The sequence below is a fragment of the Pongo abelii genome, chromosome 1 (assembly GCF_028885655.2).
Source record: "Pongo abelii isolate AG06213 chromosome 1, NHGRI_mPonAbe1-v2.0_pri, whole genome shotgun sequence".
NCBI classification, from domain to species: Eukaryota; Metazoa; Chordata; class Mammalia; order Primates; family Hominidae; genus Pongo; species Pongo abelii.
Window position 1 is genome coordinate 67152716 of NC_071985.2, and position 23083 is coordinate 67175798.

A 23083-nucleotide genomic window follows, 5' to 3' on the forward strand; every position below is an offset into this window, starting at 1 on the left:
TTTTGTGGGAGTAGCCCTAGCAAATATATCCTTAGCACAATGTCAGGCCTATAAAAGGTACAAAATAAATATGTTAATTAAATTAATAAATCCTCTCCCCAGCAGAAAGTTTAGAGATTCATTCATCCTTTAATCAAAATTTATATTGAGCACTGTATATGGGTGCAGAAGCTTGTAAATGGGCAGGTGTAGGTGCACGATTCTGTGGAAGTTTTGAAATTCCACATCTACCAGATACAGAATGTATATAACCCAATATTTATCTTAAGCATATGCACATGTACTTTAAGCTGTAGTGTATTGACCTCCAATCTCTCCTCTCTAAAGACCGAGTAAATGATGCAGTTGGTACGCACTAGGAAATGGCTGTTCTGTTTTATCTTGCTTCTGCATTGTCTGTCGACCACTTCTGTATCCCTTGCTGTTCATATCAGGTATTAGCCTGGGTTAGAGGAAATACTTTCTTAAATGGCTAAGAGCAATTGTAGAGCCAGGTGCATCAGCATGTGCCTGTAGTCCCAGCTACTCAGAAGGCTGAGGTGGGAGATTTGCTTGAGCCCAGGGGTTCGAATCCAGCCTGGGCAACATAGCAAGACCCTATCTCTTAATTTTTTTTTAAGTGATTGCAATAGTTTTACAGTGGCTCAAAATTTAGATTTGGCCTGCAGAGTCCCCTTCAATAGGATTCCTGAGCTCCAATAGCTCTGAGTGTGCTAAAATGGAGGAAGGTTTGTTTTTCTTCAAAGTGTTCTGCAAAATGTGAGTTGTGGCTATTTATTACATGTCCATTTTTTGTGGCGCCGAAAACTTGTCTTACTTGGATCTGCTGCAGCGGTAGGAGGGACCAAAGCCTTTTCCAGTGTAGGTTTCCAGAGTCAATATGAAAAAAGACTCACTGCTTTAGCAGAAGTTATGAATGCTAAGATATTTCTTAGGTGTTCTTGCCAAATACCTTTTCTGATTGTGGTCTTCTGGTATTCTCAGTTATTGTTTCATGTATGCAATGATGTAGGCCAGTGATTCCCAAATACGGTCTATCTATAGGTAGCAGTCAAAGAAAAAGTCATCACTGAACACAGAAAAATGAGAGAAAAAAACAACAACCCAATGCAGTGTAGTGTGTATATGTTTCTTCATATCAATTTCTGTGTACCTATGTGGGTGCAAGTTCACCAGCTGTGCTTTTGTGTGAAGACTTATCCTTCATTCTGCAATTATGTGTTTCATACTTTTCTGACATTAAAATTTTCTTTATTTTATAAAGTGATGGCAATAGTAGATAACTTTTTTTTTTTTGAGTAGAAGTCTTGCTCTATTACCCAGGCTGGAGTGCAGTGGCTCTATCTCAGTTCACTGCAACCTCTGTCTCCTGGGTTCAAGTGATTCTCATGCCTTGGCCTCCCAAGTAGCTGGGATTACAGGTGTGTGCCACCACATCTGGCTAATTTTTTGTATTTTTAGTAGAGACAGGGTTTCACCATGTTGGCCAGGCTGGTCCCAAACTCCTGACCTCAAGTGATCTTCCCACCTCGGCCTCCCAAAGTGCTGGGATTACAGGCGTGAGCCACCATGCCCAGCCATAGATAAGCATTTTTTAATGTTCTTACTTGGAAAAATAAACAATTGATGATCCTGTGGATGCTGCATTGGAATTTTTAAAAAGTTGACTAGGCCAAGCTTTACAAGTCTGGAAATCACAGAAAGAAAGGCCACAATGGACACTGTGAAGGACAAAGAAGGACGGCTCCTTCTCTCCAAGACTAAGCACTTCCTTTGGGAAGATTAGACATTTGGGCAAAATAGCTGGCAGAGAGTTAGCTTGCAAAGCTGTATTAGATAAGTGGGAGATGTCAGGATAGGTGTAATTTAATAAACATATTCAAAAAAATTTACCATCCTGAGGTAAAGAAAGGTTGACCAAGATTTCAGAAGAAACAAATAAAGTAAACTTTCTTTTTTTTTTTCTTTCCACATTTTATTTTAGGTTCAGGGGTACATGCGAAGGTTTATTATATAGGTAAACTGTGTCATGGGGGTTTGGTGTACAGGTAATTTTGTCACCCATGTAATAAGCACAGTACCCAGTAGGGTACTGGATACTATCCTCACTCTCCTCCCACCCTCCACTCTCAAATACGGCCCTGTGTCTTTGTTCTTCTCTTTATGTTCATGTGTACTCAATGTTTAGCACCTACTTATAATTGAGAACATGTGGCACTTGGTTTTTTTGTTCCTGCATTAATTTGCTTACGATAATGACCTCCAGCACCTTCCATGTTGCTGCAGAGGCCATGATCTCATTTTTTAATAGCTGTGTAGTATTCAATGGTGTACATGTACCACATTTTCTTTATCCAGTCCACCCATTGATGCGTGTCTAGGTTAATTCCATGTCTTTGCTATTGTGAATAGTGCTGCAATGAACACACATGTTCATGTGTCTTTATGGTGGAATGATTTATATTCATTTCGGTATATACCAAACAATGAAAATGCTGGGTCAAATGGTAATTCTGTCTTAAGTTCTTTGAGAAATCTCCAGATGGCTTTCCACAGTGGCTGAACTAATTTACACTCCCACCAATTGTGTGTAAGTGTTCCCTTTTCTCCACAATGTTGCTAACATCTATTATTTTTTTGATGTCTTAATAATAGCCATTCTGACTGGTGTGAGATGGTATCTCATTGTGGTTTTGATTTGTATTTCTCTAATGATTAGTGATGTTGAGCATTTTCTCATATGCTTGTCAGCCACGTGTATGTCTTCTTTTGAAAAGTGTCTGTTCATGTCCTTTGCCCATTTTTTAATAGGATTGTTTTTTCTTGTAAATTCGTTTATGTTCCTTATAGGTTCCAGATATTAAACCTTTGTTGGATGCATAGTTTGCAAATATTTTCTCCCATTCTTTAGGTTTCTGTTTATCCTGTTGATAGTTGCTTTTGCTGTGTAGAAGCTCTTTAATTAGGCCTCACTTGTCTATTTTTGTTTTTGTTGTAATTGCTTTTGGAGTCTTACCCATAAAGTATTTGCCTTGGCCAATGCCCAGAATGATATTTCCTAGATTTTCTCCAAGGGTGTTTATAGTTTTAGGTTTTATATTTAAGTCTTTAATCCACATTGGTTGATTTTTGTATATGGTGTAAGAAAGGAGTCTGGTTTCAATCTTCTGTATATGGTCAGTCAGTTATTCCAGCAGCATTTACTGAATAGGGAATCCTTTCCCCATTGCTTGTTTTTGTGGGCTTTGTCAAAGATCAGAAGGTTGTGGGTGTGCAGCTTTATTTCTGGGTTCTCTAACCTGTTCTATTGGTCTATGTGTCTATTTTTGTACCAGGACCATGCTGTTTTATGTACTGTGGCCTTGTACAGTTTGAAGTTGGGTAGTGTGATACCTCCAGCTTTTTTTTTTTTTTTTTTTACGCTTAGGATTGCTTTGACTATTTGGCTCTCTTTTGGTTCCAAATGAATTTAAAAATTTTTTTTAATTCTGTGAAAAATATCAATGGTAGTTTGATAGGTATAGCACTGAATCTGTAAATAGCTTTCATCAGTGTGGTTATTTTAACAATATTGATTCTTCCTATCCATGAGCATGGAATGTTTTTCCATTTGTTTGTGTCATCTATGATTTCTTTCAGTAGTGTTTTGTAATTCCTATTGTAGAGATCTTTCACCTCCCTGGTTAGTTAAATTCCTAGATATTTTATTCTTTTTGTGGCTATTGTAAATGGGATTGCATTGTTGATTTGGTTCTCAGCTTGGACATTATTGGTGTATAGAAATGCTACTAACTGCTGGGTCCGATGGTTCATGCCTGTAATCCCAGCACTTTGGGAGGCCGAGGTGGGCAGATCACGAGCTCAGGGGTTCGAGACCAGCCTGACCAACATGCTGAAAGCCTGTCTCTACTAAAAATACAAAAATTAGCTGGCATGGTGGCACGTGCCTGTAATCCCAGCTACTCAGGAGGCTGAGGCAGGAGAATCGCTTGAACCCAGGAAGCAGAGGTGGCAGTGAATTGAGATTGTGCTACTGCACTCCAGCCTGGGCAACAGAGCAAGACTCTGTCTCAAAAAAAAAAAAAAAAAGAAAGAAATGCTAACTACTAATTTTCACACATTGGCTTTGTATCCTGAAACTTTGCTGAAGTTGTTTATTAGATTTAGGAGCCTTTGGGCAAAGACTGGAGTTTTCTAGGTATAGTATTATATTGTCTGTGAAGAGAGATATCCTCTATTTCTATTTGGATGCCTTTTATTTCTTTCTCTTGCCTGATTGCTCTGGCTAGGACTTCTAGTACTATGTTGGATAGGAGTGGTGAGAGTGGGCATCACTGTCTTGTTCCAGCTTTCAAGGGGAAAGCTTCCAGCTTTTGCCCATCCAGTATGACGTAGGCTATGGGTTTGAAATAGATAGCTCTTATTATTTTGAGGTATGCACTTTTGATGCCTGGTTTGTTGAGGGTTTTTGTTTTGTTTTCTTTTGTTTTTAACATGAAGGGATGTTGAATTTTATTGAAAGGCTTTTCTGCATCTATTGAGATGATCATGTGGTTTTTGTTTTTAGTCCTCTTTATGTGATGGATCATATTTATTGACTCACATATGTTACACCAAACTTGCATCCCAAGAATAAAGCCTACTTAATCATGGTGGATTAACTTTTTTGACATGCTGTTGGATTCAGATTCTCACAAGTAAACTTTCTAATAGAGTCCAGATTTCATTTAGTTGCCTTTGTCAGTTTTGCTCTTTGGTACTAGAAATGAAGTTGGGAGGGGTAAATTAAAAATAGTTGGTGTTCAAGGAAGAGAGCTAAAATTTGGGCTACTCCATGAGGTATCAGTGAGCTTTTGCTGTGTAATAAAACATCCTAAAACTTAGTGGTTTAAAACAACAACCATTTATTAGGTCATAATTCTGTGAGTCAGTTGGGCAATTCTTCTAGTTTGGAGCTAGTTTAGCTAATCTTGGCTGGGCTCACTCTTATATCAACAGTCAGCTGGTGGATTGGCTGGTGGCTAGATTATCTAATATGACCTCACTCACATGTCTGGCAGCAGACTGGCTGTGGGTTGGTACAATAGAGGGGACTGGATCAAATGTTTTCATTCATGAAGCAAGTTAGTGCAGGGTTCCTCATGAGGAAGCTACAGTATTCCAAGAGTGGCAAGAGAAAGCAAGCCCCAATTTGTAAGTGCTTTTCAAGTCTACTTGCATCCTGTTTGCTATTGTCCTGTAGGCCAAAGCAAGTTACGTAGCTAAACCTAGAGTCAGGGTGGGAGAGAGTACTGTGGAATGGATAGAGAGGTCATGGATAGAGAGAGCTGTGAACAAATGAAGGGCCATCACGTCAACAATCTGCCACAGCTGTTGATAATATCCTAGTAATGGTTTTATCAAATCACGAGGTGTTTTTTGGTACAAAAAACACATGTCTGCTTAACAATTTATTTCAGATGAGACCAGAAGTATAAATGAAGCACAGAATTGTAGAACTGCAGAGTTGAAAACAAATTTACAGATGACCTAGTCTAGCCCTGTCACTTAACAGAAAAGAAAATGGGGACCCAAAGAATTTAAATGACTTGCCCAAAGGGACAGAGCTAGGTACTGATAAATATTTTAAACATCCATGCCTATATGCTAAGAATTTAATAACCTAGGTGAGAGGTACAACTCCGTCACTAATATTTGAATACTTGGGATAAGGTGAGGATAGCAGAGTGAAACAAGACAGATTCAGTCCCTGCCTTCATGGAGCTTATGGTCTAGCCAGGTGACACAGACAAGAAAATGGGTAATTAAAAAGTAGTGTGCTATTGTACCAGAGAAGTACAGGATGTTATGAGATATCAGGGGGCATGAATTATGAAGGAGCAGAGGGGCTATCCATTAGTTGGCTTTTCACACATAAACTTATTAATTCTCTTTACAACCCTATGAGACAGGTATGATGAGTATCCCTCTGTTCTAGGAAAAGACCCTGTGGCATAGAGAGGTTAAGTGACTTGCTCAAGGTCACAGAACTGGTAAGTGGCTGAGCTGGGATTTGTCCTGAGTACCTCTCTGACCCTAGAGCCCACATTCTGCCTATGGAAATGGAATAAGAAAAATGAATAAAGTTCAAGGATTATTCAGACAGGTTGATCAGGCCAAGAACAGGATCTCCAGACAGATATTTTAAATTCTAGTCCCTAGAAGTGACCTTGAGATATCACAAGATTTAAACTCTGTGAGTGATGAGTGTCATTGTGTATGTGCATATGCTCACATGCTGGCCTGTGCCCATCTGCACCCAAGTCTAGGGAGAGTTGAACTTTCATGGCTCTCTATATAAATTGTTCCTTATGGTGGAGTTCAGCAGCTTTCTTTGTTCCTTTGACCATTAACTATATCTATATCCATATCCATCCATTCATCCATCCTATTTTCTGTCTACCTGGAATCTTCTGACTCATTCCTATCCCAGGACTGGGTGATTTTGATTGTGTTTCTGCTGTCTATTTACTTTCTTTCCTTCTGTTAGTGGGCTCTGCATTCTCATCACCAGAGGCTCTCTTCTCTTGCCGGGGGAGATGGCCCCTCTCTACTTTTCTCCTCCTATACCTTAGGCATTTGTTGTGTTCCCTGTGACAGATAATACTGTATAGGAGAGCAAAGAAAGACTTCCTCAACAGTAGCTAATCAATCAAAGAGATAAAGCTATTTTTACTGGAAGTAAGATATGCCAGGGAAGGAAAGGGATCCTAAGAAATTATTTAAGATTGAGCTCAGATATTCACTTGTGGGGGGGGTGTGTGTGTGTGTGTGTCTGTGTGTGTGTGTGTGCGTGCGCATGAGAGAGAGAGAGAGAGAGAGAGAGAGAGAGATGCTGTTAGGGAGAGATTTAGATCTTATATTTCACTAAAAGGCAAAGGCCATCTAGTTTCTGATTTTGGTTTTTCAACAGTCTTCTATATCTCTATATTGTTTTTTGCTTTTTGCTCCTGTTGAAATGCAAAGACATGTCCTTACTACAACCAAGAACAGCCCCTCTATGTTAGTTTTTGGTTACTACCATAATAAATTACCACGGACACAGTGACTTAAATGGCATAGATTTATTATCTTACAGCTCTGTAGGTTGAAATTCCCACAGGGGTCTCACTGGGCTAAAATCAGTGTTGCTGGGTCTGCATTCCCTTCTAGAGGCTGGAGGGGAGGTTTTGTTTCCCTGCCCATTTGGGTTGTTGCGCTGCATTCAATTCCTTGTGATTACAGAACTGATGTCCTGTGTCCTTGATGAACTCCAGCTGGGTTGGTCTCCAGCTTCTAGTGGCAACTGTATTCCTGGGCTCCTGGCCTTCTTTCTCCGTTTCAAAGCTAGCAAACATGGTTTGAGTCCCTCTCATAGTTTGAATCTCTCCTTCTTTGGCTTTATCTCTGACTCGCTCTTCTGTCTTCCTCTTCCACTTTTAAGGACTCGTATGATTTGATTGAGTCTGCCTAGATAACCCAGGATAATATTTTCATCTCAAGGTCTTTAACCTTAACCATATCTGCAAAGTCCCTTTGCCGAGTAAGACAACATAGTCACATGTTCCAAGGATTAGGGCGTGGACATTTTCTGGGGCCATGACATATAACACCGTGCCTCTTTTTCTTCTTTTCCCTCTCTTTCTTCCTCCTCATCTTTCTTCTCCCTTTCATTCTTTCCTTCTTTCTTAAAAATGAAGATGAGAGAGAGAGAGAGAGAGAGAGAGAGAGAGAGAAAGTGTGTGTGTACTATCTACTAAGTAACAGGCACTGCACAGGGCACTGGCTAAAAAAGATGAATTAGTTATAGCCTCTGCTCTCAGAGAGCTTACAATTTATTGGGAGAATTCATTTCAATAAAAGATAAAAATCAAGACAAGGTATTAGGTGGTATACGTTTCTTATACATTTAATCGCTTTAATCTCTTCCTCTGAATATTCAGATCTTCTTATCCTAAGAATAAACACTCTAACTAAATACTGGCAAGTGAATTAATAAAGAGATTTGCACAATGGCAGAAGGTTTCTAAAGTCTTACCTCTACCAGACAATAGGACATATATAGTTTAAAAGCTATGCAGTTTATCATAAGTCAGCGTAAATGCACCATAAACTCCATGTAATCTGAGATGTCTTCCAATCCCTCTTCACTAAGGAAATGGTGGAGTTCCTTGGTCAGGGATAGGTAAAGAAATGTTTCTGCCTTCTTAAACCTGGGTTTCTTTCTTCTTTATTTCTGTATTTTCTGTATTGGTTCAGTTGGTTCTGTATTTTCTGCAGACAACAACTTCTCCCTTTTCCTTCTCAGCCAAACTTCTTAATTTAATTTATTCTAACAAATACAGAGTCCCTATATATGCTAGATACTTACTTGGTGCTGGATATACAAAGATGAAAGAGAGTCCCTGTTCTTGAAAGCAAAATCCATTTCTGTTGCTTTGACAGCCTAGTGATCCACTCACATTTTGGTATTTGACTTTTTCCCCTTTTATCCCTCTCAGCCAAACCTCCCCAACCTGTTTGGTTAGTGTACACTGCTGTGTGCTGAGATATTTCTTCCCTCAGCCCTGGGGCAGTCTGGCAGAGCCCTGGGTTCCATTTACTCTGGTATTCCATACAAAAATTATTTTCTGTGTGTGCCATAATTTGAAAATCTGAGAAGCAATACTCTGAGCCAATAGTTGTCAAGTGTAGTACCCAAACCAGCAACATTGGCATCTTTGGAAAGTTGTTAGAAATCCAAATTCCTGGAGCCCTCAGGCCTATAGTCCCACCTTCTGCAGAGGCTGAGGCCCAAGGATCCCTTGAGGGGCCAGGAGTTTAAGTCCAGCCTGGGAAACATAGTGAGACCCCATCTTTGGGGGAAAAAAACAGAAAAAGAAATAAATGCAAATTCCCAGACCCCACCCTAGAACTGTTGAATTGGAAACTCTGGGAGTGGGGGACAGAAATCCGTATTTTAATAAGTGCTCTAGAGGATTCTCATGCTCCTTAAAGTCTGAGACGCACTGCACTAAGCCACGTTCCCGGTGGTCACCTATGACGAAAATTCATTTTGCCATTTTCTTCTCAGTTCTCACCCACATTAACTTCTCTGCCGTATTTGACTCTTCTCAAAAGCTCATCTTTCCTGGCTCCTGTGACACTTCATTCCTCTGGTCCTCCTACTCTCTTTCTCTCAGATGATTTTTCTCAGTATCTTTGGTTGGCTCCTCTTTCTCTGCTCCTCCTGTAAATGTAGTCACTTCTCAAAGTCCTGCCCTCAGCCCCTCTTCTCTTGCTGTCCTTGGGTGATTCCATTTACTCCCCTTATATCTTTTCTTCAGGTGGAGAGCTCCCAACTCTTACCTCTCTGCTAAGATCCAATGCTGTATTTCCATCTCCTCTTCCGCTTCTGCCCTGGCCTATCAACAGAGCTCAGGCAAATACACGATTAGTTTTCATTTACAGGTCAAAGTCTGCTTTTCCTCCTAGGTCCCTTAGCCTTAAAAACTAGTTCTCAAATGGGATTGTAGAGTCATTCTCAGCTCCTTCCCGTCCCCAAGCCTCCCATTCTGAGCTCACCCTATCATTCACAGAGGATCTCATCATGCTAATTCAGTCTTCCCAAATCTCTGTACTTTGTCCTTTCCTCTCAAGCCCATTGTCTTTTTTTGGCTCTCATCTTCTCTCACTTAGGAATTTGTAACAAGTTTTGATGGGCTTCACTTGCCTCCAATCCCTCTCCACTTAGTATCTTCTCAAAACACAGATCTGATCACAAAAAAAAAAAGTTTGATCAACACTTCTTTGTTTAAAGTTTTTACTGTGTGGTCCCAATGGACCCTTTACATCACATTCACCACTATGGCATCCTATCACACTCTACTTTTTTCTCCTGCCTCCCTAGAAAGAACACTCACTGTTTCCCAAACATACCAGGTACCTCTAGACTCCATGCCGTTGCCCAGGCTGTTCCTCAGCCTTGTGTTCTCCAGCCCAGTCGACTCTGCTTGTCGACATCCACATGTAACTTTCAGGGTGCAGGTTGTGTCCAGAGGACACCTCCTCTGAGGGGATTTCCCTGACTTCCCAGTTGGACTTAATCCCTCTTCCTCTGTGCTCCCCCAGCATTTCCGCAGAGCTCTGTGAGTGCTTAACTCACTTCTCCATGCCTTGGAGTCAGCTATTTAAATCTCTCTCTCCTCCACTGGGTCACCTAATACATGACAAGGAGGTCTTAGTCGTCACTGCATCCCCCACAGCACATACTAGGTTCCCAAGAGTTGTCTGCTGAATTGGCCTGATTTTGTCGAAATGGTGCCGCAGTGAAATGGTGACCTGTCCCCTGAGGGGTCATCTCGTGGGTCAGTGCTTGTCAGGACCTCTGGAGTCAGGCTTGACTGAGAACGCCCAGAGTGCAGCAGGGAAGGACAATTCAATGGAGACCTGCAGCAGTCTTGTTCTGCCTTCCCTCTGCCTTCTGATCCCTCCCTCCAGAGAAGGCCCTTGCTTGAGATTGCTCTTCCCATCATTAGCTGTGTTTGTGGAGAGTTCTCCAGCTGCAGCTTCCTTTGGTCTTCTCTGTCTTCCATGGTCTGTTGATTTACTTCCCTGTCAGCCTCTTTCTCTGGCTGTGGTTGTAAATAGAGCTGGTGACTGTAAGCTCCGGGCCTGTGCAGTCAACCTGCCTCATGTGCATGGCAGGTCCAGGAGACTATGGGATCCATGTGAAGTGTCACCTCTCCACTCCAAAGCTGCTCTGGGCTCTGGCCCAAGCTGTCCAAGAGGTTTTGTCCTGACTCTCCAAATGGACCTTTACAGACAGAAGCATCACATTCTCCCCATTTCTCCATGATGCTTCCTCTTACTCCTGTTCTTGCCACCACCACCCCCTGGCCACAGGATGGCCAGGTGGTCGAGGGGACAGTCAGGCTTGTTTGCAGCAGAGGGTGACAAATGACACAGAACATTTCATGCATTACACTCCTTCATGTCTAATTTTTTTTTTGCCTCTTTGAGAAAGTTGGAGCTGTGCGTGATATAAATTGCCTTAGCCATTGCTGAAATCCTAAGCAAAAGTGGCCTTGTTGGTTATGAAAGGAGAGTGACAACCTTGAAGCCAGGCCAGGAATATGGGGCTTTATCTTTCCCTCTTCACCATCTCTCATAAAGCAACCACTTTCACCCTGGAATGTTTTGAGCAAAAGCAGGTTATCCTTTCTCCCACAAGCCAGTTACCCCGTTTTGCCTCCTTGTGTCCCAGGTGATCTCCTCCCTCCCTCACCTCCCCCTCTGCCATCCCCTCTGAACTCTGCCTCTCCCTGAATTCTGGAGAGCCACCAGCCCCTTGGAGGCAGCTGCCCGTGAGCGAGCTGGGAGCGGGAGAGACACACAGGCAGTGCCATCCTGCTGGAGCCTGCGGTCCTCCCCCGACTCTGCGTGGCAGTGCGCATCATCTGTCAGAGTGCCCCTCTCCCCTCCCTCTGCTTCCCCACCCCCTCCCCTGCCGCTCACTCGCTCTTTCCCTTTTCATGAGATGCAGAGCCTGGAGAGGAGCGGAGCCGGCGGGAGCAGTATGTTGCAGCCGCTATTCTAGGGGCGCTGGGTGAAGTGGGCTGCCCTCTGCCACCCTCACCCAGGTGCCAGGAGGAGGTGGCTGACTCTGTCACTCAGGGCCTCACCGAACCATGCCCAGCTGGGGCCCGCACCAGCCACACCTTCCCAGCTGCGCTGCCCACCGCCAGGCAGGTAAGAAAGAGCAGCTGCTTCCATCAGGGCCTGAGTGGGTCCCTGGGCAGGTCAGCCCAGGCTATAAGTCTTGCTGAGAGGTGCAGGACACTACAGGGCAGAAAAGGTTCTGGTCTCCTGTTATTGTCCCCATTTACTCTCTGACTCCTCAGAGCTATTAAGCCCACCACACCTGCCAGGAGCAAGGGTGTAGAAATATGCCTGTTCTTCCCAGTTAGCAGGTGCTAAGCCTCAAATGTCCTTTTTGTTCTCCATCCTCCTTCCTCAACCCCAACTCCTCAGGTCCCCTAAAACCTGCTTTCTGTTCAAAGGTGATCCTGTTTCTTCCTTCGGCTCCCTTAGGGGGCTCTGAAAATATTGTAAGTTGATATCTGGACGATAACACTGTCTTTATTTTTAGTTTCATTCATGTCTTTTTCTGCTGTTGTTTTAAATGGGTTGCTTGCACAGCAGTCTGGCAGCACACAGAATCTGTTTTGTTTCTAGTACATGTGCAGGTCTTTGGTGTTGCTGGTGACTAATGTTGGTGACACATTCCGATGCAGAAGAACTCACAATCACAATGAGTTGGAGGGAGATTAAAATTGGAGGTCACCAATTTCTAAGCAGTGAGTCGAGGGCACAGTTGCCTCCTACAGGGACTGAAGAGTCTGTGGCATCAGCTAAATGGGTCCTTCTCAGCACTGTCTAGTCAGTGACTTTTTTTTTTTTTTTAGCACTGAGAAGAGGGTTGATCTTCTCTTTCTGTGATAGAGTGGTGACTCAATATCAACCTATTGTTGAACTACATACTGAGAACCTGGCTTGCAAGTGTTTGTAGGTCCTGACCTTGGGGTGCTTACAGTCTAATGAAATGATGAAGGAAAGCTTACCCCATCCTGAAGTCTGGGTTAATTCTGGATTGTTTGTTCCTATAGATTTGAAGAACTTTAGAGTTTTCCTGGAAAATGAAGGAGGTGCTGGCAAGTGGGAGTGAGATAACTGTATTCATGAGATCATAGTAGTGCTTGGTTAAAGTTAAAAGCTCTGAACATGCAACATGGTATTACGCTGATGATGGCTGTTATTATTTTGAGAATGAGAGTCCAGTGAGCAATCACTCCAGTAAACTAGTCTTTATTAACTGTTTGCTCTCCATCCATTCTTAGAGCAGGTTTCCTGAAAGAAGTGTGTGTTAGACTGGAAAGTTGATGAGTGAGTGGGGAGTAGAGTGTGTAGTGTGGCCCACATCTCACCATGGCCAGGTCAAGGTAAGCCTCCCTTGGGTATCACAGCCTTCTAGCTTCTTCTTTGTTTAAAAATTTTTTCCACATAGTGTGTAACACACAAAGGGATCTGAAAACTTGCTCTTATTCTTGTCCAGGTGAATGAAACATGCCAGTTAGGTGAAGGTCTTTCTCCCGTGGGTCAGTGAACTCTGACCTGGAGAACATGGTTCCTTAGTCACAACAGCCATGCCACTACAACTAGGGGCTCTTAGAGGACAGAGCAAGAGTGTGGGTGGACAGCTGAGCCAAACCCTCATCTTTCTGTTAAGAAAACCCCTCCAAGTGTGGATCTCAGCCATGGGTCAGCAGCAGCATGAGCTGAATAGGCAGAGTTGGGGTGGAAAAAGTACTGGAGGTCCTGGGTTCAAGTATTCCTAGGGCCATTAATTGAATTACCCTGGGCCTTCCACTCAGGGCCACTGAGCAGCTTCATCTGTAAAATGCGAGCGATAACAAGTGTCTGGCTCACTTTCAAAGGAGCTTGTGAGGATCAGCTGAAAGGAATGATAGCTCCCAGTGGTCAAGATGTGCTGAACAACTTTGCCAGATACTTGCCCCACATGATGCTGTTTAATTCTTCCAACTTCCTAGAACAAATTGAGGCTCAAGGGGGGTAAAAAAACTCGATGAAGTTCAGCCAGAGAAGTGAAAGCACCTGTCCTTGTATCATCATCCCCATTTACTCTCTAACAGACTCTTCAGAACCTTTAAGCCCACCACTCTTGCCAGGAGCAAGGGTGCAGAAATATGCTTGTTCTTCCTACTTAGCAGGTGCTAAGCCTCAAATGTCCTTTTTGTTCTCCATCTTCCTTTCTCAATCCCAACTCCAACTTGTGACTTGTGATTATAAGTAACAAAACTCACATTTGTATAGCACAGCCCAACTTGTGACTGCGCTATACAAATGTAAGTTTTGTTACATATAATGACTTTATGGCTTAGAACAATTTTCCTGTCCGTTCTATTCCAGGATCTCTGTTTTATGCTTTCTGGTTTCTTCTTTGTCCAAACACCTACATTTCTAGACATGTCAGAAATGCTTCCTTGCTTCCCCTCTGTGCCTGGGGGTATTTTTCACTGTCCAAGAAATATCTGCATCATCATCAGAACCTTTGCCAGTGTTCTTTGTATGGAATTTGTCAGTGTTCTCTGTATGGAATTTCCCAAAGGCTTTTGAATTCAGCAGTAAAAGGTTCTAGAAGGAAGAGGGTCTCAGAAAAGCTGAGTGGCTTAAGGTTGATTCCTCCCAGGGCCTTGTCTCTCAAGGAAAAGTGTCAGGGGGAATTTGCTCAGCATCTCTGTGCATCAGAGTGCACCCACACAGCCCTCGTCCCTCCTCCCGCCCCTAGCTCAGACATTAACGTGCACCAGCACATGCCCGCAAGCAAGGCATGTCACTGAGCGCTCTCAGTTCCCAGTTCTCTGTGAATTTCGGAGCAAACACCAGTGGGAGAACTGTCCCCAGAGTCCCAGGCTCCACTCCACTATTCCCTGCTGCTGTTGCTGTGGCTGAACCCCACTCCTGGGTCTGATGGCTGTGGATTCTCCTTGCTGCGTGATTCTAGGTGTCTGGCTAGAATGGAGCTAGGAGGGAGGACATGAAAGCCATTGCCTGAAGTCATTAAAAATGGAGGATTAGAAAGAGCTTATTTTATATTCAGAGGAGGGGGAGAGTGCTGAAGCTGCTCTCTGCCCACAGCTGTAGACTCTGATGGTAAATGGTAAAGCTTTTGTTACTATCTGAGAAGGGGAAGAGATTGATAACCAGCACCCTGGCACTGAGAGATAGGAGGGAAAGCCACATTTCAGTTGTGGCGGGGTTTCATGCTTGCCTCTCAGCTCCCTGGCTTTGAAAACTAATCCCTCTGCTTCCCCACCTTTGGCCCTCCTGTCTCGTCCATGCAGCCTTCACACCTCTCCCCACTGGGTATGGGGCTTCTGCCTTCTCTGACTCTGATGTTCTCCCTGTGACTTAATGTTTTCATAAGCCTAAGTGATTTACAGCCCATGTTTAGTTATATATTTCACTGAATTCTTGCAGTAACACAGGAAGTGGGCATTGCATTAGTAATTCTGATTTCAGAGATGAGAAGGCAAGGTCCTAAGCCAAGGAGAGCCTGCCATAAAGGGGCAGAGTTGGAGCTTGAACCCTTATTGCTGACCCTGGAGCCTGTGCCACTCTGTGACTCCACGCTGTCTCTGTTGGCCAGCATCCTACACCAAGCACAGTTTCCTCACCTGCCTGCTGGGGGGCTCATGTCAGCTCAACAAACATTAACTGAGCCTCTTCCTGTTGCCGGGGACTGTGCTACATTTTGGAGGTGTAGAGATGAAAAATACATTTTTTACCTAGGCAATGTACATAGGGAATGTAATGTACCCATGCCTGGGACCTTGCTTGGCACATAGGAGACACTTAAATGTTAGTCAGGTGACTGAATGAATGAATGAATGAATGAACCCATGCTCCCTGCCCTTGATGAACTTAGGGTCTGGTTAGGAGAAGAGAGTTGCAGGTACCTAGCTATGCCAGGTGCTGACATAGAGAAGTGTGCCTGGAAGCCATAGGAGCACAGAGGGCACTTCCTGAACTTGGGTGTTCAGGTGAGGCTTTTGGAGAAGTCGTCCTGAAGTGCAGCTTAAGGATGAGCAGGACTCACTCAGATCAAGGACATTCTGGGCAGAGGAAATGAAATAAAGGAGGCCCAAAGCCATGGAACCCTGTGATATGTGCTCATGATTGTGGAAAGTGTAGGGTTATTGGGGCCTGAAGGACAAGCCAGGGAGGTGGTAGGTGACTCAAGGTAGCCAGACCTTGGGGAGTTTGTGTATCAGGATCCATCTTAAGCTGGAACTTTATCCCTAGAGTAGGAGGGCTTAAAGGTTTTGAGGAGAAGGAAATGCAGTCATGTTTGTGACTAACCAGGTGATTACGGCTGCAGATTGGAGCTGAATTTAAGAAAATAGGCTCTCTCATGGAGACCAGAGACTGTGAGGACATGAAGCAGGACCATAAGGACGTGAGCCAGAGCAGTGGTGCGAGGATGGAGGGGAGGAGACAGATTTGAAAACTATGAAAGATTTAATCAGTATGATTTGGTAATTGGTTGTCGACAGGAGATGAGAGAAAGGGAGTTGCCTGTAATTACTTTCCTATTTCTGGCTGGAGTTACTCAGTAGATGGTGGTGCCAGAAACTGAGCTCAGCAATTGCAGAGGAAGCCGAGGTTTATATGTGTGTGCAGGGGGTGCGGGTGGGGTGGGAGGTGGGCGTGGTGAGGGTGGCAGATAAAATGGTCCAAGAAAAGATGGGAGTATGATGTGTCCATTATTTAGATATATTTGCAGTTGTTGGGCCTGTAGGATATCTGAGGGGTATGTTCAGCAACCCAAGGACTATCGGAGTCTACATGATTGGGAGCTATTGGAGTCCACATGTTGGGAGAGGGGCTAGAGTTGGAGAAAAATATTTAGAAATGGTCAACGTACCCAATGTATTTAGGACTATGGGCAAGGATGAGATCGCCCAAGTAGCATGCAAGGTGAGAGAGGCAAGAAGCTAAGATTAGAGAGGAAGGAAAATACCAGTGTTTATGGGGTGGACAGAGGAGGAGGAGCCAGCAAGGGAGACCAAGGGGAAGGGCAGCCAGGGGAGTGTAACGTTGGGAAGTCAAAAGAGAGAGATGCAAGAAATGAATGGTCACCATGGCAAGGGCAGCAAAGAGGTTCATAAAGACAAGTACTGGAACATTTCCACTTGAACCTCACAGTGTGGAGGCTGTGTTTCAGGGGAATGGTGGGAATGGAAGCCAAATGGCAAAGGGGTTAGGAGGGGGTAGGAAGTGAGGAAGCAGAGGAGACTCTTTCAAGCAGTTTTGCTGATAAAAGGAGAAACACCCAAGGGTGTTTCCCAAGGAGAATTTTTTTTTAAATAAAAGAGATGAACATTGTTTTTGTTAAGTGCGGAATAACATGTGAGAAAGAGAAAATAAAGATAGAGTTCATAAAGGAGGGTCCATGGGAAAGAATAGGTGGAAGGCCACAGGAGGAAGATTTCACCTTAAATAGACACATCTGAGAGCAGCCGGAAGGAGGTCAGGGTGTGTGTAACATGGATAGATTAGTAGGAGTTGTTAGTAAGTGAAAAGAGGTCCAGGTATTTCACACCTGAGGCCTGATGATCTTGATGGGACAGGAGATCAGGTTGTGAGGGTGTGAAGAGTTGTGTATGTTGCATAAGCTCTCTCTCTCCACTCTACCTTCCTGCCCTTCAGCTGCCCTCACAGAAACTAGTTGGCCACTGGAAAGGTCATTTGTAAAACCTGAGTTCAGTGTTTAAGGCTGTGATCATAGTAGGAACAGAGAAGGGCTGCGGAGGTGAGCAAACAGGCCATCATTTGTCTCCTTGTCCAGTGTTAACATATGGCCCTGAATTCTGCCTGTATAGATGGGCAGCTCAGCAGTGGGAACAAAGGATGTGGCTGGATTCCACCCAGGAACTCTGAGTTGGAGTCCTGGCTATGCCTCTAAGAAATGTGACATTGGACAAAGTCTTCAAAGTTTAGTTTCTGTAGGTGATGTCTAGGAGTTATACCCACTCTAAACCTCTGTGAATTTTAGCACCTGCTCCCTAGGCATAAAATAATAGACTTTTCTTAAAATGGATTTATTCAAGGGGAGAAAAACTTACAATGGAAAATGTACAGAAAATCAAGTTCCATTCAAATAGTCTCCTCCTTCTGTATTTCAGTTTTCTTGTACTTTGTTGGCTTATTTTACTGAAGCCACACATTGTAGGCACAATTTCAAATATACACAAATCAATAGAACAGAACAATGAGACCCTATGTACCTACCACCCAGCTTCCCACCCAAGATGATGTTGAAGCCGTTCATGATAGCATATCATTTCAACTATAAATATTTCAGAGTATGCTTCTAAAAGATAAGGTCTCTTAAAAAAAGCCTCAATATCAAAATTGCACTAAAAAATAACAATAATATCTTAATACTATTAAATATCTAATCAGTGTTTAGATTTTCTCAATTGCACTGTATTATTTTTAAAATTTTACATTTGAATCAGGATTCAACACAAAGTCCATGTATTACATTTGGCTGAGGTGTTTCTTAAGCTTTATTTTTAACCCTGATGGCCATTGTCTGCGAGGCAGCACTGTGTAATCCTCTAACATCTCCTGATTTTGTTTCATTTCCCTTGCTGTTGCTATACCATTTCATTTTAGGAGACCTAAGGAAGAATTGCAGGCTTAGACACCAAAGCCTCCAAAATTTAACTTTGAAATTTCTTTCTAGACACACTTAGAAGGGGGAGTATAAAGATAGTGAATAAAGAAAAGAGGCTGGCAAGAGGAAAACCCTGCAGTGAGCGGTGAGGAGAGAAATGAATGCTCAAGAGGAACAAAAGGAAATGAGAAAGGTAACAGAGACTTACGTAACCCCCAGCCACTGAGCAGCTCGAGAATCATTACAGATGTGCTATCTTATACATTTTTGTCTCACCTCAGTGAGCAGGTGGTAAAAAAATGAATCTTTAAATAATGGCATTCTATTTATATAGCACCTTTCCCCAAACAGCTTATTAAATAGCTGAATAGACATTTAAGTAATCCTCTATGTAAAATGAGGAAGTAGGAGGAAATTTAATTCCCATTTTACAGATGATAAAATATAGTTGAAAACACTACGAATAATGATAAAAGTGGCTCACACAGAACAGCTATTTGCCGTTTCTCAAGAATTGTGATGAAGACTGCATTACATTATCTAATTCAATCCTTGTAACAAGACTATGACATTGCTATTGTTATTATCTTCATTTTATCCACGATGAAAATGATACTCAGACAGGGCGAGTAGCTTGCCCACAGTTCTGGATCTGCCCTTAATCTGGAAAATTACGGAGTTGGGGTTGAAGCTCAGGGCTGTCATATTCACCACACTTTCTTTTCCAGTCAGTCTAATCTCCACTAAATCAGGAATCTTTTTTATTTTTTCATCTCCTTGCTCACTGGCAAAATTCCATTTTAAGGGAAGCCAAGATCATCTTCAAATATAATAATAGGGTGTGATGTACTGGAATTTACAGGGCATTTCCCCCACAGACTTTCTCATTTCTTTGCATATAATCGCCCTGAAAAATAGACCGGGCAGGTGTGTTAATTTGTGTTTTACGGATGAGGAAATTGAAGTTGAAACGTCTTGGTGATGTTAGTTGGTGATCACAGAGCTAGTAGAAGTAGTGAGTGTCATGGAGCTAGTTAATTGCAGAGTTAGTACCAAAGGCCCTTTCTTCTGATTCCAAATCCTGTGCTTCTTGGTTTTCTTTGAAAACCTCATGGGCACACAGCTTTAGCTGCTGACTTTTCTCCACGTCCCCTCTGATGTTCCTTATGAGGAGTTGAGCAGCGTTATTACAAATTAAATATGTAGATGCTTGAACCGATGAACAGGAAATGAGGCTGCTAATGCTCAGAGGAATGAGATAGAGGTGCATTTTTTAAAGTAGAATTTTGGGCCAAGTGGCCTCCTTCTGTCCTGCCCTTCCCTGTGTCCTTCCAGTTTCCATGGAAACCCTAAATCAATGCAGCATATGTTGATTCATGTTTCTACTGTTACTAGGAAGCTACGAAGTGGAAATTGTTTTTAAAAGATTTACCAAAGAGCTTTAGCATGCTGACCAGAATTCAAGTCTAATATCCAAATGACTGTTTTATTAAAAGCTTTAAATGTGGTATTATCCTAGGTGGTATGTTGATTACATAAACACACAGGGGCATTTGGCAATAAACCTCCTCCTCCACTCTCGTGGCTTTTAAAAATATTATATTGCAGATTTAAACTCCCTTTATCTTCAATTTAATTCCACTCTCATGGCCTGTGTGACAATGCCAGGTGCTCCTTTTGCTCTTGATGAATTCCACACTGCCCTGACCAGGCTATTGGGTTAGTTTGAAAATGCCTTTGTACCTGTGCAGCTGACCCTGAGTGTCATTAGCATTCTGTTGACTTCAGTCTTGACCAGAAGGCTGCAGAAGTCTAACATGTTTCTGCCATAAAGAATCCTCAGCGATTTTTCAGATTTTTTTTTTCATGAACTCAAAATCAAATTTAGCCAACATTTACTCAACACCTGCTCTCTGCGAGGTAATGAGAATTAATAGTAAGGAGAGTAAGTAAAAGAGTCTGTCTTTTCGGAGCACACAGTCAGTTGAGAGGCTCAGAAAATATAAATCTCAAGAATAAACTATGCCTGTGATGTGGGCTGTCAGAGGGCCTTACAGCAAGGTGGTGCTATTGGGATGGAGGGGGTTCCTTCTGATTGGGAGAATTCTGAAAAAGGTTTGGAAAGGAGAATTTTTAGCTTGAGGTAATGGGTTTAGGGAAGAAGCTGAGAGTTAACAGGCAGATCAAGTGTGGGGACATTCCGGGCAGAAGGGACAGCAGAGGAATCATGCATGCGTGTGGGATAGAAAACCTGGATAGGCAAACGGGACAAACTCATTGTCAGGCAGGACAAGGAGCCGCAATGGAGCCCTTCAAAGATGATTGCACAGATGATCCACTTTATGGTATCTGTTCAGTGGTCCTCTGGTTGTAGTGTAGTGTGCAAGAAGGTTTGTGGGTGGGCAGAGAAAGAAATGAGGGCAGGGAGATCAGTTATTTAAGAGAGGGCAGGGGGTTGTGCAGGTGCTGGGGGTTGAATAACTTCTCATATGGCAGCATCAATGGATGGGAGGGAATGAAGTGGAGAAATATTTAAAAAATATGACAAGATTTTAAAACCAATTTAGGAAGGGAATGGAGAAAAAGAAGCCAGAAATGTCTGTACTTGTTGGGGTTAGGATTAGGCTAAGGGTCCCTTGTGGGACTTGGGCGGAGTAATGTCACAAGTAAGCAAAGGGAGCCCAGCAGGAATGGAGGATGGGGGAGAGTGATTGTTTAGAGACAGTACAGCATGCAGGATCTGTTTAGAGATAGTATAGCGTGCAGGGTCTGAGATGTGAGGAGCTGTCCAGCAAACCTCTGGAAAAGCAGCCTAGAGCCGAAGAGGCAAGATTGAAGCACTGATTCTGGAGAGGAGTGGTGGGTGCCTGGAGAGGGCAGGGCTTCCCAAGGGGAGTGAGTATAGACTGGGAAGTTCAGAGGGGCGCAGGACAGCCCAAAGGCAGGAGCAGGGCTTGCAATCACTGTGTTCCTGTAAGAAACATGAGTTGTGGCCAGTTGAGATGTCCTGTGCCAACTGCAGCTAGCAAGTCAGGAGCAGTAGCTGGAAAAGAACCCAGAGCTCTACATTCCTGGGCCAGAACTCTAAGCCTGGGGAATGCAGAGTCCAAGGTGATGAATTCCTTTCTCACGAGCACTTAACTCTGCTTGCCTTTTCTGTTTATTTGTTTCAGGAAAGAAGACAATGCTAGAATGCTTTACTTTAGGTTCAGCTTAATTCTCCTCCCTGAAATTATGCCCTGGCCTCTTTGGAAGATTATGCTGGTGTCCTCTTGTGAGAGGTGCCTGCACTAGGTCTGTGCTTCTCAAACTATGGTCCTCTGTGATTACTTTTTGGCATTTAGGAGTGTTTTGATTAGGAAAAAAAAAGCTTGGACTAGTTTTAATGTTCCGTTTCCTTGTGTTATTTATGTCCACACACTTTTGTCCCTCTGCTCTTTATATTCCTGTTCTTTCTTTTACATTTTTCTTGTTTACTATAGCTCTTTTTAAACATTGGACTTATTGACTTCCTGTGACTATATTATTTTTCCAAAGGCTAATTAAAGATTCTGATGCCTGGTTAATATTGATTAGCTTCCACTTGTGACTCAGGCCCATTTGCAGCCCTGCTCTCTTTCCTTGGGGCCTTTACCCCCTGGATACTGGCCGGGGCAGCATGAGATTTGGAGGAGGCCTTTGTTCCGCTGTTTTAGTGCTGGTAGGAAGTGTCCTATGATGGCACTACCTTTGTGTTAAAGCGAGGAGCAGAGCAGAGGCTGGAAGCATCAGGTTTGGTGCTAGATACCAGCTCTGCCACTTTTAAATGACACGTCTCGTTTCTCCATCTGTAAAAGGGAGATGATAAAGGTGTTGGCTTTGTAAATTTGTTCTGAAAATTAAATAGATAAGTCAAATGCAATGTTTGGCATAGTGTCTGGCACATACTAACTGCTCATTAAACATTAGCTATGTGGATTCACCTTATTCTATAAACATATCTTGAATTAGGGGAGTGCTTATCAATGGGCTTTTATTCACCAGTTTATCTGTGTACCAGTTTCTTATGGTGCCGTGTACCAAGAAAATGTCCAGAAATGAAGGGTTCTCTTTCTGCTTAAGTTCTAAACCCCAATTAGCAACAGGGTTCAAGAAAGGGGTAATAAGAAATGAGAAACTTTTCTTTTGCATCTCATTTTATAACACAAAGTTCCCTTTCTTTAATAGAGGGGCACTGTGGACGATATCAGAAAGAGACAATGAGTCACTGTGGAGGCAGCACCAGAATTTTTATTTCATCTTATCATCAGACAATGAGTAGTTGCGGCAGAATCATTTCACTGAGAGAATTCAGGTTATGCACCAATAGATCTGCCCAGAAAGAGTGGGTCCTGGTATGATATAGTAGAAGGAGCTCTGCTGTTAGAGTCATAAGACCCAAATTCTGGTCCTTGTGCCTCCTCTGGCATGTTGGGTTGCTTTGATAAAGGTACAGCACCTTTTCTGGTCTCAGTTTTTTCATCTGTAACATGGGAATAATAATACCCTCTCTGACGATGGCATAGAATTGTTGAGTGACAATACATGAAAATGCTTTATACATTTAAAAAGGTTTAAAAAATCGAATTCGTTTCTATTATTATAAAGCTGTCACTTTCTGTTGAGATTTCTCCTGCCTTCAGGGTTTCAGAAGTGGTTTGCAGCAAAGGCTATGTGTCTTTGGAGCTAGTTCCTGAGTGGGAGTGTAGACTCAGCCTTAGGGACCTAGAGCATAACGGGAAGACAAGCTTTCTCCCAGGGCAGTGGTTTGCAAACTTTAGCATGCATCACAGTCACCTGGAA

General features: G+C 43.0%; 1 protein-coding gene across 12 annotated transcripts in view; it reads left to right on the forward strand.

Moving 5' to 3' along the window:
• Positions 1-23083, forward strand: part of RGS8 (regulator of G protein signaling 8) — a 66777-nt gene that overhangs the window by 6343 nt on the left and 37351 nt on the right. For 9 of the 12 annotated variants that reach the window (XR_008511150.2, XR_008511152.2, XR_008511131.2 and 6 more), the window contains exon 3: positions 18332-18455. The exons of 1 other annotated variant lie outside the window; for it this stretch is intronic. The gene's annotated coding sequence lies outside the window, so the exon portion shown is untranslated. Of the gene's footprint in view, positions 1-11512; positions 11749-18331; positions 18456-23083 lie in introns of those variants that run through there. 2 more of the 12 variants (XM_009240262.3, XM_054524470.2) reach the window with 2 other exon arrangements.